Source organism: Puma concolor, chromosome A2, assembly GCF_028749965.1.
Source record: "Puma concolor isolate L17-30 chromosome A2, mPumCon1.1.hap2, whole genome shotgun sequence".
NCBI lineage: Eukaryota > Metazoa > Chordata > Mammalia > Carnivora > Felidae > Puma > Puma concolor.
Window position 1 is genome coordinate 37,233,096 of NC_141668.1, and position 18,736 is coordinate 37,251,831.

The 18,736-nt window shown below is 33.4% G+C and overlaps 1 protein-coding gene across 9 annotated transcripts in view; it reads right to left on the reverse strand.

Annotated features, from left to right (window-relative positions):
- The window catches only part of FOXP2 (forkhead box P2), a 570,611-nt gene that overhangs the window by 487,301 nt on the left and 64,574 nt on the right, over positions 1-18,736 (reverse strand). For 8 of the 9 annotated variants that reach the window (XM_086692022.1, XM_086692037.1, XM_086692056.1 and 5 more), the window contains exon 2: positions 13,489-13,633. The exons of the other annotated variant lie outside the window; for it this stretch is intronic. The gene's annotated coding sequence lies outside the window, so the exon portion shown is untranslated. The remainder of the gene's footprint in view (positions 1-13,488; positions 13,634-18,736) is intronic. 9 annotated transcript variants of the gene reach the window in all.

Here is an 18,736-nt window from a genome sequence, read left to right on the forward strand (position 1 = left end):
ATTTCACCCAAGTTTAGCCTCATACCTTTTTTTGAGAACCAGAGGTATCTTAGGGTGTTACAAAGCAAGGCTGAACCTAACTGGCTTAGAAGTTGAACCATCCCATACAGACTGGAATTTCCTTTTCTCTTTCAGTCAAATCCTTACCTTCTATGTCAGTCAAATCACTTCCTCTCATTGATGACATAAAAGCCTTTCTTACTAATTAGGTCACAGAGTATTTTATATTTTTATTACTGTATGTATTTAATAAGTACTTACTAAATAATGACAATATCTAGCAAAAGGTAGTTAAAGACTTATGCTTTAAAATCAGAGAAGCGAAGGTTCAAATCCTGGTTTTGTCAATAAGCTACTTAACTTTTCTACATCTCCGGTATAGCTGCAAACTACACACAGGTGATATAAAGGAAGCTGCCATCTTGGAGTCTCATCCCCTCCAAGGAGCTGTGATTGAACAGGGTGTTAAAGGGCAGTAGTAGGTCATCTAGCACATAAGCAGTGAAGCACTTTCCAAAGAGAAGAGAACACACAAAGAATGCAAGATATCTTTGGGAATCACAACACAGAGAGAAGTTCTGAAATATTTAAGGTTGAGAAGATTAGGCTAAGAGAGGGCTTTAAGCATCTTCTACTTTGATGCTTGATTTTATATATATTAATTTCCTGGGATAAAGTCTGTGAAGAAAGGAAACAGAATTACCAAGTTTGAGATCTTAGGATCATCCTGATCTTTTACCCCATTCATCCATTATCAAGTCCCACAGAAGGAACAACATGCACAAAAGCCACAAGGCACAAAAAAAACTTGAAGCTATCAATTCATAAAATTAGGCCATAGTAAGTGAAGTAAGAAAGCAGAGTCACAAATATGCTGAGTACAGAAAGATGATGCTAAAGGGGCAGGTGTGGTCCAATTCTTGCAAGGACTTGTAGACCACCCTGAAGACACACTTTCCATTTTACCCTAAGTTCAAGGGAAAATATTTAAGATTTGAATAAAAAAATAAAAATCACCCACTCTTTATTTTAAAAGTTAAGTCTTGCTACCTAGCGAGTTAGAGGGGATTAAAGGCATAAAAAATTGAGGAAAACAGTCATGGCAGTTGTTGAAATAAAAGTTTTAGACTAGTATAAACTTTAGGGTAGTATCAGTGGGATGTGGAGAAAGAAATATATTTGTGGTCAAATTTGGAGGTTATTCAATCTCAAAGGGCCTAGAAGAGTGAAGACAAGAAGAAGGGAGACATCCAGGTAACCCAATATTGATGACCCAGTATTTCTGACATAGGCAACTGAGCGCATAACAGTGCTATTAATGCTATTCACTAAGACAAAAAGTATCTTAAGAGAAGCATATTTTTAATAGATGATACAGGAGCTGACAATGAGCTTAATTTTAGATGGATTCCTATGGGATATTTAAGTAGAGATGTCAAGGAGACCCTTGCAAATGCAGAGCTCAAACTCAGAGGAAAATTGTAAGTTAGAAATACAAAAGTGGGAGTCCCAACACTAAGGTCAAAGCTTTGGAAATAAGTGAGTTCATCTAGCATAATGTACATACAGAGTGAGAAGATAAAGACAGAACACAGGAAAAGACCTACATTTAAGAGGCGGGTAAAGAGAGCACTCACAAATAAAACTTAGTAAGGGGAATAAGTGAAACAACATGACATGAGAATGTGAGATGATACAAGGAGGAAGCAGTCAGCTGTGTGAAATATTTCAAGGAAGGTAAGTGATTAAAACTGTCTATAGATTTAGCAATAATCTCACTGAAGGACTTCTAGTTAAGTCGACTAGTCCAAACATACAATTATATCCATTCTTTCCAAATTACTAACATAATGGCAATACAAGAATAAAAAGTTATGAACCCATGACAAAGATCACAGAAGAGGTGGAACCCACTAAGACATGCCCAACACACCTTTGTATGTACTACATGGTCTAGCACAGGTCCTCAGTGAAAGTTGGTCAAAGAATCAATCAGTACTTTATTCAATCATTCAATCCCCATCTCGCAGAATAGGAAACTGGTCCAGGAGTCAAGAAAATGTTGAAGAGAAATCACCCAGAAGTTACACCCCAGAAAAAAGTTTCAAAACTGATGACATTGTCCCTGTCTTCCTCAGAGTAGACTTATACCAGCAATGTTTATATTTCTAGATTTTTTTTAATCTAAAAAAGAACCCAGTGTAATACACCATAGTTTTTTATTTGCTTTTTTTTTTTTTCTCACTCAAAGAAACTATTTTGGGCTCACTTAACAAAGATCATTTTCTTCAAGCACAGCCTTAAAGGATGTTAACTGCTCAGCCATTATAATTCATATTCAACATGGTCTTCCAAAGAATTGCGCCCCAAGGTAAAAGGCTAACATTTTACCTTGTAGTGCAGGGTAAAGAGACAATGTCCTTTTACAAGAAATAAAAATCAATTCATTTGGGGCACTTTGGTGGCTCACTCGGTGAAGGTGAAGCGTCTGACTCTTGATTTTAGCTTAGGTCATGATCAAATGGTAGTGAGATAGAGCCCCAGGTCGGGCTCTGTGCTGGGCATGAAGCCTACTTAAGATTCTCTCTCCCTTTCCTCTGTCCTTCACCTACATGTGCATTCTCTCTCTCTCGCTCTCTCTCTCTCTCTCTCTCTCTCTCTCTCTCTCTGTGTGTGTGTGTGTCAAAAATGCAATATCAATTGATTCACCAAGTATTTATTAAAGGTGGCCTATACACCAGCACCACTCTGGGCACTTGGGGACACAGGGTTGAAGAAAGCATACAGGAGTTTATATAATACTGCATGGAAATAATGAGAGTGGGAAATAGGATAATACCTTAGACATTGATTCTTAAAATCTAGTAGAAAACAAAAATTACTCTTTTCAGGTATCTGCATTTAAAAAGCATATACATGAGCATTCAACTCTATAATGAAACTATTCAGAAATTAGATTTCTTTAACCACCTCAATTCATGATCTATGCAGACATAAATTCAAATATAACTAGATTTAAAATAATAAAAACTAATAAACTCAAATTTAAGTCACTGAACTGTAAGAAAATATTCATAAAAGTAGGAAAGCAACAGAAATATTATTTTAAACTGCACAACAAAACCCAAACTATCTTTTGCACAAGCCTACAAATAACCAGTTAAGTATAAAAGATTTTGAAAAATTAAGAAGCTGGCAATAATTGAGTTTCTGTTAAAAATTATCTGTACAATTTACTCTGAAAACCAAACATGGAATTTTTGAGTTGAAGTTTGGTTCGTTAAATCGAAACACATTTGTTAGTGAAAGTGTCGATGCCCATGATGAACAAGATGGAGGGATAGTGATAGAAGAGATTCTGGGGGCACCTGGGTGGCTCAGTCGATTAAGCAGCCAACTTTGGCTCAGGTTATTGATCTCAAAGTTCGTGAGTTCGAGTCTTGCACTGGGCCCTGTGCCGACAGCTCAGAACCTGGAGTCTGTTTTGGTGTCTCTCTCTCTCTCTGCCCCTCCCCAGGTCATACTCTGTCTCTGTCTCTCTCAAAAATAAATAAATGTTAAAAAAAATTATAAAAACAATTAATAAAAAGAAAGATTCTGTAGAGCAATAGTGCACTCTTCATTTGAAGAGAGAAACTAGGGGTTGACTAGATCAAGACTAATTAAGGATCATGGGAAAAATGGCAAAGAGAGATGAAAATTATAAAAAAAAAAGTAATGGCAACAAATAAACTAATTAGATTCCTTTCTTTGGGATTAATGTTGACCCACCTCACTGATAGTGTCAAATTAAAAAAAATCTAAATTAAAGGTCTTGCTTTGGTCATTCTACCAATACTGACTCTCTCTGTTCTTATATCTAATAGAAAAGATAAATATCTTAGTATAATCTACTAAAAACTATAGGAATACATGCTATTTTCATAAATCTCAATGGAAACAACAAAGCAAATTTGGGCTCCACATCACCATTTTGCCTAGGACCAAATCTTCAGTAAGATTGTCACAAATGTGATATAAACTTTTCAAATTACATCAATTTTCCAAACTATCAGTATACATGCCACTGGGTAATCAAAAATCAAGATCAAATAGATACAATGACTCCATTATGCAGGAAAAAGAGAACTCGAGTAAAGAAAGAAATTTCAAACATTGAAGGAAGCTACCTTTAAGTGGATGGTTGGGAAAATCCACATGGATTTTGCATGGACATTAGAATGAGCATTTTATAGGAACATAATCAGTAGTAATTTAACAGTGGAAACAATAACGATGGAAGCTTTATTTAACCCATATGCCAGGTGCTGTGTGGCATGCTTCATCTCTTCCCCACTCATTTCCCCTAAATCCTAGGAGATTACATTTTATATAATGCCTCTTAAATAAGCAGCATTTATACTCTGTACTTGATGAGTATGATTTACAATAAAACTAAAATTACCACTTCATAGTATAACCCTATTAGAGACAAATATAGTAGTGTATTGAAGAAATAAATACATGATATTGTAAAAACTCATTCTACTTCAAGTTGTAACCTTAGGAGAACTCTCAAACATATGCATAACAAGAAATATACAGATATATTTGCTACAGTATTGTTTGAAATAGTAAAAAATGAAAAACAACCAAATTGTTCATCTACCAAGGAAGAGTTTTTAAAATAAGTATGCTTTATTCAAACCATGGAATGTTATAAAGCAGTTAAAAGCTAATTAATTATTATCACCCAAAATAGCAAAGATGGAAAAAGACAATCTCAGTGTCGGCAAGGCATGGAGCAACTCAAATCCCAGACAGTGATGGTCAGAAGGTAAACTGGGACAGACAAGCACTTTAGAAGACCACATGCAGTATCCACTAATGTTGACACTATGATATAGATAACCTAGGATACACATACTAGATTGATATGATGATGTATATATTCTATCAAAGTTCTACTCCTAGCTATATAGATGCACACAATATGTAAAGGACATGTAAAAGAATCTTCAGAGTACTATTATGTCTAATAGTTATAAGTAAGAAAACAACCTAGATGTCCCAAAATAAAATGGAAATAAACAAACAGTAATATATTCACGTATTGGAATACTAGATAGCATTCAGGGTAGACACTCAGATAGACACAATAATGTGGAGGAAGCTCATAAATCTAATATTAAAAACAAGCCAGGGGTGCCTGGGTGGCTCAGTCAGTTAAATGTCTGACTTCGGCTCAGGTCATGATCTCACGGTTTGTGGGTTCAAGCCTGGCATCGGGCTCTGTGCTGATAGTTCAGAGCCTGGAGCCTGCTTCAGATTCTGTGTCTCCCTCGTTCTCTGCCCCTGCCTGGCTAGCACTTTCTCTCCCCCCCACCCCACCAAAGAAATAAAGAAACATTTAAAAAGTTTTTAAAAATAAAAAATAAAATAAAAGCCAGACACAGAAGATCATATGCTAAATGATTCCATTTATATAAAGCTCGAAAATAGAGAAAACGAATCTATGTTGTGAGAGGTCAGGATATGGTTTCCCTGGTGGAAGACGGTGAAGGATAGTAACAAAGAGGAGGAAAAAAGAGGGGGAGGCTCTTATAGTACTGGTAACATGCTACTTCTTGAACTGGGTACTAGGTACACAGATGCATTCATTCTGTGAAAATTCATCAACACATGATTTATGATTTTTGCAGTTTTCATTATACAACTACAAAAATCATGAATGTGTTTTATATATATATATTCATATATATATATATATATATATATATATATATATATATATATAACCAGCTGACTCTAAAAAAAACTAAAAAATCAGACTTGTGTGTATCAATATGGATAAATTCCCTGTATAATTTTGCAAGTAAAAATGTTTCAGAAGGGTAGATGTGATATGATGCCACTTCCATTAATTTTAAAATCACAAAAAACAAAACGTAAGATATATACATAAACACCAACTTCAGTGTAGTACAGAAAGAAAGAGAGAAAAGGAGACAGGATGAAAGCACATAGTTTTTACTGTATTTGTGGCATTATATTTCTTAAAAAGAACGAAATCTAAAGAAATATAACAAAATATTCACATATGTCAAATTTGGATATCTGGATGCCTATAATGATATTTTCTGACAGTTTACAATATTTTAAAATAAAAATCTTAAGGAAAGCTACCCTTTGGATTCTGAACTAAACAGAATATTTAAAATAATTTTTAGTGAAAAACATTCCTAACTAATTTGCCCAGATCAGCAAATTAACAAATATTTTCATTTAGCTTAAGTTAACTGAGATGATTGATGGGTGCTTATTTTAGGTAAAGGTATTCGGTTTTAATACACATAATGCCTTTTGGACAAACCTAAAATACGGTCCACATATAGAAAAAAAAATGGTATATGCTTATTTGCCAAAAGAGAAGTTGGACCTTTTAAGTTGTACAACAATAAAATCACTAAACATTTAACAGAGTTCAGCAGAAATGACCTTCAGAGCCTATCTGTGGAGAACATACACCTTCAATATACTCTGATACCTGACCCAAGAGCACTTTGTTGCTTCTTAATGTTGTCCCACAGGGCTATCCTCAAAATGGGGCACTTAAGTAATAGTGGTTACATGGACAGAACTGTCAACCCCGCAAAACTAGGTCATCAGCATACCCACTAAAAAAAGTTATTCATCCCAGGAATACTGAGTCCCTTGTCCCAGATATAATTTTGCATCATTAACTTGGAGGTGGATTCAATGTGTAACTCACTGGTCTTTCGAAAAGACTGAAGCCACCATACACTTTGGGTTTAACAAGAAGTTTTATCGTCACTACCCTGCCTTTAAAATATGAAGAGGTGTGAGAAAAATACAAGTTTTAACTAGTTGGGGTTTTTTTGTTTTTTTGTTTTTTAATAATAATCACTTCAAACCAACAGGTCAGGCTTTCCTAATACTTATCCTGGTGGATCTCATCCTATGTCTTTAAGCATTATGTCCTTTGCTACAACCCTTCTTTCAGTGTCTGAGAGCAACTAATTAGTTAATATTTTAGGTAGTCTTTTAGAAATCACAAGACACAAATTCAGGTGAGATATTCAGGCATGTGCTACTTCCTTAAGATATTAACAGCTGCTTTTGGAGTGCCTGGTTGGCTCAGTTAAGCAAGAATCTGACCTCAGCCCAGGTCCTGATCTCACAGTTCTTGAGTTTGAGCCCCACATCAGGCTCCGTGCTGACAGCCCAGAGCCTGAACTTGCTTCGGATTCTTTGTCTCCCTCTCTCTCTGCCCCTCCCCTGCTTGCACTCTGTCTCTCTCTCTCAACAATAAATAAATGTTAAAAAAATTTTTTTAAGATATTAACAGCTGCTTTTGCTAAAAAAGTCTACATTATTAGAAGAGAACATGGAATATTACACTTCATTTTGTTAAATTTCTATTCTACAAAGATTCAAATCAGTTATGGACACAGCTCTGTAAAGGTGCCCCCAAGAAACTGGTGCCTTGCTATTTAGTGAAAACAAAATCATACAAATGTCAATTTTTTAGAAAGATTCAACTTCAACCTTGCATTTTTTATCTTGTTAAAACTGACATGTCTCTTTTCAGACATATAAGTTATTTTGTTTTCCATATTCCCAAACATCTTCTCAAACTGACAGTGCACATCTTTTTGAACTCAAATCAATGTGTACTAATTAATAGATCATTCTCTGAATTATACATTGAATGAGATTAAAAAAAGAATTCTGTTGTCTGCCAGGAATTTTTAAAGGAAAAATATTCTTTAGATCTTTTAAAAATTTATACACATTCCAGGTAGATTAAATATAAAATTATGAAAATACTAGGGCACAAAGAAATAATAAGCTTTTAAATATTTCCATGTGGTGATAGAATTCCTTTCCAGACTGTATCATTTCCAGAAGAATTCTCTGCTTCAGAACTTAGTAAGTGGAATAAACGGCTATATATTGCACATTGCTGTAAGAGATACAGAGACTGAGATAGAGATAGAGATATATAGATGCATACAAACACATAAATATACACATATATGTATATAAACACATAAATACAAATATACACACACATTCATTTATACACACACACACTTCTACATATATACAAAATAAGCAAGAGAAAGACCACTACCATTAATTAAATACCTGCTGTGTGCCAGGTATTTTTTGTGCTTGGAGATTTAATCTTCATCTAAGCCTATAAGGAAATTATTATTATTATTATTGTTGTTGTTGTTGTTGTTGTTATTGTTACTTCTCACATGCCAAACTTAACCCAAGATCAATATAAACAAATAACACGGCAGAGCAAACATTTGACCCCAGGTGTGTCAAATGCAAAAATGGGACTATTTCCTACACGGTATGCTTAAAATACGTTTCAGATTTTAAGTATTGCTTTGTGTCTCTTTAACATAAAAAAAAATCATTCTGGCACTAGGAAGAAACATAGCTGATTTCTGAAACAAAATCTGATTTTATTCCCAAAATTTCAATATGGCAAGGGAAAAGTTGCTACAAAGATAATTCTTAGTTGAATATGTTCAAAATGTAATTCCTTGGTAATCTGGGTTTTGGCCAAGACAAATCAAAATCATAGATATATTACAAATGCCAAGTTTTCAAAGAAACAAAAAAAATGCAATAGCAACAGATGCATTCTCCCGAGACATTTGTGTTGAGCCTAGCTGTATCCAGAATCTGAAGAAAAGGGGGATTTTTTTTTCTGTTTCGTTTTTATGAATAATAAATTCCTGGTTTCTGTTAATGTCAACCAGTTAAATAAGATTATATTTACTCCTTGGAAAATTAAACAAAAGAATATACTGAGAAAGAAAGTAGAAAGGAAAGAGAAAAAGAGGGAGGGGAAGAAAGAAAAAAGGAAAGAAAATTTTTAAAGGGGTTACGAAGGAGTCCATATCTGGTATTTTTAAAATCAAATCTATATTTGAAAATTTGTATTCAAAGATGGGATACAAAGAGCATCTGTGTTTTTCATTTTTTTTACAACATACTAATGTTAAAATTAACAAATTAACTTTAATTTACTTAAGTAAAAAAATATTTCTGAGGATGGTGGACCACTGCACAAAATGTATTAAAATTTAAGGAAAGAAGCTATGAACAACTCAATAAAGAAGAATGTTTCATTATTACAGAATGAATTTGTGTTATATTACCAAAAAAAAGTATTTATTTTTAAAATCAAAACTGAAACATCTATCTTAAAATAAAGATACATTTATGCTAGGTAAATACATTGTCATAAAAAGTTACTAAATATATTCAAGTATAGAAGTCTTCCTTTATGGACATTAGGACTTTCCCCAAATGAAACAATGTTTTGCGAGATCACAAGATATTGATTTTAAATTGCATCTTTTTAACTTTGAATACTCAGATAAAATTTGAAATTACCTTTTTCTCAGAATTCTAACTAACCAAATCAATGAGATTTTTGATTTTTAAAATTATATTAGACTTGCAAAAAATTATCTAAAATATCTTATTTTTTAGAGTAGTTTTATATTCAAAGAGAAATTGAGCAGAAAGTACACAGAGACCCATACATATTCTCTTCTCCATCTCCAAAATACATAAAGTTTCTATTATTATTAACATCTTGCATTAGTGTGGTACATTTTCTACAATTGATGAACTCATACTACAACACTGTTATTAACTAAAGTACAGAGTTAGGGTTCACTGTTAGTTTTATACAGCTCTATGGGCTTTGACACATTCATAATGTCATGTATCCACCATTACGTTATTATACAGAGTAATTTCACTACTCTAAAAAATAATACACCTATTCAAAAAAATAAAAAATAAAAATAATAAAACTCCACTAATTCATCAGTCCCTCCCCACAACTCTGGCGACCTCTGATCTTTTTAAGGTCTCTGTAGTTTTGCCTTTTCCAAAATGTCAGAGAGCTGGAATCATACAGCATATAGCCTTCTCAGGGACCTTCATTCATTAATATTAAATTTTCTCCATGTCTTTTTGTGGCTTAATAGGTCATTTCTCTTGATCAGTAAATAGTCCATTATATGTATGTATCACAGATTGTTTACCCATTCACCTCCTGAAGAACATCTTGGTTGCTTCCAAGTTTGGGCAATTTTGAATAAAGCTTCTATAAACACTCTTGTACAAATTTTTATGTGGACGTAAGTTTGCAACTCATTTGGGTAATTACAAAGTAGTACAATAGCTAGACTGCATGGTAAGTATTATATGTATGTTTAACTTCATAATAAACTCCCAAACTGTTTTCCAAAGTGGCTGTATCACTTTTCATTCCCACCAACGAATCACAGTCCTCCTTGCTCTACATTCTTGACAGCATTTGGCATGTCAGTGTTTCAAATTTTAGTCATTCTAATAGGTATGTAGTGATATCTCATTTTTTAATTCCTAATTCCCTAATTAAATAAATACTAAGCATCTTCTCATTTCCTTGTTTTCCATCTGTATATCTTTTTTCATTAGATCTGTTTAAAGCTCTTGTTTATTTTTATTTTTTTAAATTTTTTTAAATGTTTAATTTTTTGAGAGACAGAGAGAAAGAGAGAGAGAGACACAGAGCAAGGGCAGGGGAGGGGCAAAGAGAGACAGAGACACAGAATCTGAAGCAGGCCTCAGGCTCTCAGCTGCCAGCACAGAGCCTGATGCGGGGCTCAAACTCATGACCGCAAGATCATGACCTGAGTTGAAGTTGGATGCTCAGCTGACTGAGACACCCAGGTGCCCAATCACTGTAGTTTTATACAAGGTCTTGAAGTCAGGGAGTGTCAGTCCTCTAACTTTGTTCTTCTTCAATATAATATTATTTACTTGTTGTCTTTTGTTTTCCAGATAAACTTAAGAATCAGTTTATCAATATTCACAGAATAACCTGTTGGCATTTTATTGTGATTGTGTTGAATATGTAGATGAAGGAAAGAAGATGCGACATTACAATTATATTGCATTTGTTTCTGCAGAGACATGGAATATCCTGTAGATCTTTGATTTTCTTATCTTTCATCAGAATTTTATAGTTTTCTAATATTTTAACATATAAATATTATATATTTTAATGTATGTATTTTATATTATATATATGTAATATTGTATTTTATATTAGTTAGATGATAGATAGATAGATAGATAGATAGATAGATAGATAGATAGATAATAGATTTGTACCTGGGTTTCAGGATATTTTTGGTGCTAATATAATGGTACTATATTTTTATTTTTTGAGTTTTATTTATTTTGAGAAAGACAGGAAGAGGAGCAGAGAGAGAGGGAGAGAGAATCCCAAGCAGGCTCTGCACTGTCAGTGCAGAGTCCCATGTGGGGCTCAATTTCATGAACCACGAGATCATGACCTAAGCTGAAATCAAGAGCTGGACGTTCAACCAGCTGAGCTTCTCAGGTGCCCCAATGGTACTCTGTTTTTCATTTCAAATCCCAGTTGTTCATTGCTGGGACAAAGGAAAACAACTGACCTGTATATTAATCTTGTTTTCTGCAACCTTGTTATCATTTATTACTTACAGGAGGTTTTATTTGGTTGATTTCTTTGAGATGTTCTACATAGATAATCATGGTATCCCCAAATAGTCGTATTTCTTCCTTTCCAATCTGGCTGCTGTTTATTTCCTCTTCTTATTACCTTAGCTAGGATTTCCAGTATAATAGTGAATAGAAGTGATAAGGACACCCTTGCCTGATACCTGATCTTAGCAAAGACGCACTTAGCTTTTCATTAATGGCTGTGCATAGCATAAATATCCATGCAACCACCAGCCTAGTGAATCAATAGCATGTTGGTGACATACCAGAAGCTCCTAGAAACTCTACCTCAATGTTTACCACCTACCTAGAATTTAACTATTATTTTTAATTTTGCTGTAATCACTTTTTTGGAACTTTATAGAAAAGAAATCATACATACATTATTCATTTGTGCTAGGTTTTTTTCACTCAACATTATGTTTATGAGATTCAAGCATGTTATTATTGGTATACTTAATCTATATTCATTGATTATATATATGTAATATTGTACATATTACAATGTACAATATTGTAGAGAAGATCCACAAAAGTTTTCTGTAAAAAATAATATTTTCCAATCCTTCATCAATCTCAAACCTGTAAATAAGAGTTTACCACTTACTCATCAAATCTAAATAACTTTTTAAAATTTCTGTCACACTTTTCAATAGCAAATATTAAAATTTTACATAAGGAACAATTGTTTCACATCAGCGAAAGGAATAATAATGTTTGTAATGTTTCCCAAGGCATCTCTATCTAGTTCAATGACAGAAAAATTTAGAACTAAATATCTAAGACCAAAACCACTAGTTTTTTTTATCTACATAGTTTATGCTAAATTCAAAAATCCTAATTCATAATTGCAGCGTTGGAAATGGCCAGAGTGTTTCCAGGCTCTGTCCAATGTTCTAAACAATATTAAATGTGAACTGATAAATTATGAAGATTTCTTACTGCAATCTACTTTGACAACTTTGTCAGATGCTATGTCAATAAGAATATCACATTTAAAACCTGTAAAATTCATGTTTCAATTTTGACATAATTTCCATGATTCAGACTTTTTAAAATCAAAACAATACTCTTCCACTGAGCTCATTCACTGAAGAATGAAAAGGGTTATCAACTGTTAAGCGAAAGTCAAATTTCTGGCAGTAAGCCGTATATCACATATCAAGTGCCTTATCACAAGGGCAATGCAGTAAGTAACTTTTCAGATAAAAGTGACAACTGACAAGAAATTTCTTCCCAAGTAATTTTCCTAAAATAAGCATTGCCTTTAATCATCATTCTTCCTACCAATTTATAAACAGCAACTGAATTCTTTCTATATAATCATGAACACACATCTTTTAAGTTCTTCCTAATGAGATAGGGAATCAGTCCTTCCAGTACACTGAGCTGACAAAATTTATATATTTTTATAGTGGATTATGGATACAAATTCATTCCAATTCATTTTCACTATGCAAAGTGAAAAAAAGGACTTAATGTCTCTCTTACTGGAAGGTGGATTTAAATAGATATATTAAGATAGTCTTATTCTCAGATATAAAGAAATAAAAAAGAAAAAGAAAGAATTAAAGTTTAGTGCAAAAAGGGATTATGATGGCACAATTGTAGATACTAAATCAAAGGAAGTTACCTTCTTTTCATCAGAATACTCTCAAAATTCTTAACAATTCTTTGCCAGAAGATAAAATTAAAAATAATCCATTCTGCATTAAATAGTATTATTGCAAAGCATCACCTTGTATTACGATTCAGAAAATGTTAACACAAATAGAAATTTAAGGTTAACAACAAAAACACCTATATATTTTGTACAGAAAATACATCCAAATATTTGCATCACATATTTTTCTACTAATACCTGAATAGCTACAAAAACTGAGGGATGGAAAATATAGAGTAGAGATGACTTACATTTGGAGGGTTAGACTTTAATTCTCTCTCCCAGGATTGAGGAGTCTTACTCTTTGTGCTTACAATGCTTCTTTCTACAGGGTATTCTTCTACTTCCAGAATAGGTCAGGACAAAGCTTCAACAGACTTCTATTATTTGTTTGATCTAGGGGGAAATTATACTTTTAATCAATTATTACAAAACGCATCAAACTTTTTCTTACTGTGCTGGTGGGTGGGGGCTTCTCATTATTTTCTGTTGGATCTGATGTGAACAGAGAAAATAGGAATTGCCATTGTTGAATATTATAATAAATAAATCAAGTACTTTAAATTAACACCACTAAAAGAAACCCACATCCATCTTCTTTTTCATTTTTATGGCTAAGCAGCATAGCAAGAGAAAATTAATATTCAAAATCCAAATGACTACAAAAGCCTACTCAAATGTATTTTTAAAAGACTTTAACATAATTTTGCAAATCCATGAGTTTGAATGGACTAGCAGAGACGATTAGGTATCAAATATTTTTACTCATTCATTTTAATGTCTTAGAGCTAAAGAATTACAGGATGATTAGAAAAGTGTAAAGGAAAATCCATTTTTAAAAATTTTAATGGAATAATAAAAAAAGATGATTTCAAGAGCATGAGACAGACCAGAAACAGATAGCAGAGGGTCTGTAGGCAGGGCAAGAGATCTGGAGTAAAAATTTTAAAGATGATACAAAGGTTAGGAACTGCTATTCAAACAAAGCATGTTGGTCAAACTAAAGTACACAACATGGGTACGTCCTAAATCCTGATTCATGTTAATTCTCTAGCAAATCTATAAGATGTAAAAACGTAACACATACTACCTTTACAAGGACACTGAAATGTGATGTATGATTATCTGCTCCATGGTGGTATGAACATTCATAATTTTAAGGAAATTAATTGTATTCTACAAATTTTATCAAATTATAGTTTTCTAATAATGGATATTTTCTGCCTCATTAAAATGAAATATTAAGATAAATGTCTTCAACTTGTGCCATACCCTAGATCACACTCTCTTAAAGTCATTCATATTGCGTTCCATTAAATAATAAATTAGAATGTAGGGGGAACTTTTGGAGAAAAACTGGAAATAAAATATAGACGTTTTGGGGAAACGTATCATTTAAAGCCAGTTTTTGCTCAGATATATAAGAGTATTACACTTGTGATTATTATTACAAAAAGAAAGCTATAATAGGATTATGATAAATAAACAAAATCAATCAGTATCTGTATCAAAATAGCCAGATAGGAAAACCAGAGTTACAGAGGCAGAAGAGTACTTCTTTAAGCCATCAGCGTAGTCACAAATTGATACTCGTGTGGTCACCTTTGTTTTTAACCATTGTAAGGGATATTTACCTGGCATACTCCAAAATTATCTCCAGATGAAACAAAAACACAAATTAGGCTACTAAAAATTAAAGCTTTGAGGAAACAAACTCATTTGAGATTAGATTTTAGGATTCCAGAAAACTGCAGTTTTCTTTTCAAAAGATTCAATTAATCTTGGCCTAATGTAACAGTCTTACTACTCAAATTTATAAACATGCACTTTCTGTATGAATGTCTCCATATGGCTTTTCAAACATAGGTAGTTCCACTTTTGTTTCTAGAACACAGGAATGGTTTTGCTGTATTTTGGATCAGTGAAGATCAATGTGCATTCCTTTAGGGAAGCCTTTTGAACTGACAAAGGATGAATGATTGACATCAGTAACAAATGCTTTTTGTTGTCCTGGACTGACATGTCATTTATAGCAATACCTATGCTAATTAATGCCATACATATCTACCAGATGTGTCAGAGAAATATGCCAGACCCTTCAGAGAATATAGCTTGAGTGTGGCTAAAATTACATTATAGATATGGAAATGTATCCCTTTGTGATATAGAACTAATCTCCCTCCCTCCCTCTCTCTCTCTGTCACACACACATTCACACACATTCACACACACGTGCACACATGCAGAATATACTTTCTAGGGTAGAGAAAACCCCACTTATCCATATAATTACCTATACCTTGTATTTTCCACTGGTATTTTTTTTGTTTTTGTTTTTTACTGCAGAAAGCAAACTGTACCTTACCAAGTTTTAATACACTATAAACTCAACCCTAAGAAATACAGGACATAAAGTATAAAAAATACAAGTTGTGGCCTTCACAAACTACACTATCATCATGACACTTTACCATATTATATTAAAATTTTGTTCTCAGATCTTCAACTACACTGGTAGATCATTAACAATGAGTACTATTATTAATCATCTTCATTTCTCCATTCTCTATGACATAATTTGGTATACACTGGGTACCAATTTTTGTATGTGTGTATTTCTTAAATAAAAGTAAAGTTCTACAAGGTCATCAAAATTACACATAGCATTTTTGTCAATAAATTCAACATATACAGAGAAAGAATTAATAATGTTGGCAACTAAAACCCGTAGTCATTGAATCAGACAAACTGGTAAAGAACTCCTCTCAGCGGCTGGCACATAGCTAGCACTCAATAAATGTGAACTGTGAACTATAATCAGGGTGAGCATTCCTCCCTGATTGCAGGGGTTAAATGACATTCATCCTTACTATAATTATTAATAGTTATCCCTTTCCTTCTTAAAAGTCTCCCAGTTTAGATGATAACTTTATATAGTCATTGAAGGTAGAATTAATTATTATTCATTTATCATTTGATTATTTTTGTCAATAAATTTTTGGTTTTTTTTCTTTTTCCCATGATGCTGTTATATGACAAGAATATTTTGTTAGGATTAGAATAAACAAGATTCATTCTTTTAACATGAACAAATTCACATAGATGGTCAAAGGTTTACTAAATCCTCACATCCTTAAAGCTAAACATTTTATAATCAGTGTAAGGATCACTTCCTAGCTGACAAATCCAAATGTGAATTCTTAATTCTTGATTTGTGTAACTTCTCTCACTCAGTTTATTTTTTACTCCTTCCTTTTTAAAACTCTCCCTTTGGATTACATGACACTCCTCTTTCTGAATTCCTCTTCTAACTCTGAGATCTTTTTTCAGTCTCTACTAGTTCCTATTCTTAGGAGTACCTCCTCAATGTCACTTTTCCCAAGACTTCATTCTAGACCATGTCTTAACCAGCCACTGTATTTCCAGTATCAACCACTACCTGTGGCAAACAATACCCGAATGTATATATTCAGTCCACACCTCTCTCCTGACTGGCAGATGTAAAATTCCTACTGATTGTACAATGTCCTTTCTCCAGTCTTAACTCCCTCTAACCCGCACTCCACAACACAAGCCAAGTGGGTTTTTACTTTTTTGTTTATTTTCTGAAATACAAATCTAATAATATTCTTTCTAGCCGAAGGAAACAGTCAACAGTTAAGGAAGGAATGAAGTCCTTCAGAGAATTTACAGACAACAGAAGACGAGGGGGGAAATCCAAACCTACTAGAATGAGAGGGAATCTATTCGTGATATCTCATTTGTAATGCGAGCATGTTTCACTTACAAAAATTATTGCATGCCGTGGTTAGGTTTCAGGGCAAATATTACTAGAAAGAATAATATGGTAAACAAATACATTATGAGGATCACAAAATACCACTCACAAAAGAGCACTCAAGTTTTAAGTATATACCATTGTCTCTATAAAGTCTCTTCCACCTCTACAATGATAGTCCTTTTCCTGTTTCTCCAAACACAATTTCAAATTCATAGTCTTCACATCTATCAAATATCTTCAAACACCATTCTCACCATTATTCTTTGCAGAATACACCCAATCTGACAAAGTTTTCCAAATATATATTTCATAAAATACCCAAAGCTAAGACTGAAGCAGGTGGGTGTAAGATAAAATAAAGTTGTAGGGTACTAAGGTAAAGTCTCAAAAGGGGTGGGTTTTAACTCTCTCAGATGACTGTATTTGCTACTGCATTTGTTGTGTAAGCATGCAGGCTTAGTCTTGCCAAATGTGAATTTTTAAGAGAGGTTGAAAAAGCAATGTGTGTGTGTGTGTGTGTGTGTGTGTGTGTGTGTGTGTGCGCGCGTGCGCACGCGCATGCGTGTGAGAGACAGAGAGAGAGAGACAGACACAGAGACATAGAAAGATTCAATTTTTAAGATTTAACAAGTTTTATATATTTTTTTAAAAATGGTAAGTATTAACAAAAATTATTTGCAAGCTCTGTAAGGGACATGGATCACCCCTTTTTGACATCAAGGTTAAGTTGAAGAGCTTAGAGCCTATGACCTAAAAGCCATGTATAACATGGTTTATCAAGGAAAGTGTGGTCTGTGTTCTGACCAACCAATAAAAACTCTTTTGGCATATAATCCGTTTACATGTTAAGATATGCTTGCTATTTAATTTCATTATCTAAAACACCCTGTGAGTGCAACTTTCCATCCTCTCTTTGACTCAGCTCTTTATCCTCTACTGCCTCTTAAACATCTTCACTTGAATATTCTGGTTCTGACCCTTCTTCAAATTAATAATGGCTTATATGTCTTCAGAATTCTATCTCAAACCTTCTCTTTACTCAAGAGCACTCAAGTTTTCTTAAATATATACCAAAAGATGTCTCTATAAAACAGCCTAAAAACAATGTCTCTTCCACCTCTACAATGATAGTCCTTTTCCTGTTTCTCCAATGACAATTTCAAATTCATAGCCCTCACATCCACTAAATATCCTTAAATACCTCTCTTACCATTAATACTTGCAGAATACACCATTATCTGACAAGGTTTTCCAAATATATAAGATGTTTATATAATCTATTAGACTGACATGGGGAAGAACTGAAACACATGAATACCTAAATTCAATAAATTTGACTTCAAATCATAGAAATATTTCCCTGGCGCCTTTCCTTATGAATGTATCAATTAGTGTCATTTAACAGAAGGGGTTCCTCAATATCTACCAAGTAAATCAAAACTTGTTAACCCAAAACCTAAGGCCCTTCATTTTAGCATCTAATCTGCCTCTCCCATATATTGTTCCTCTTAGTCTCCCTTACATTCCAGAATAGAATCAACCATTTCATGCTTGCCTTGATCAGCCTTTAAAGTCCCAATTTGCTCCATCTAGACTGTCTCTCACCTCTCAAATTCTATTTGTTCAAATTGCACTATACCTCAATTCAATTACCATCTCCTCCATGAAGCACTTCCTTATTTTTTTAGCCAGAAGTAATCAACCCGCATAGCATTTTC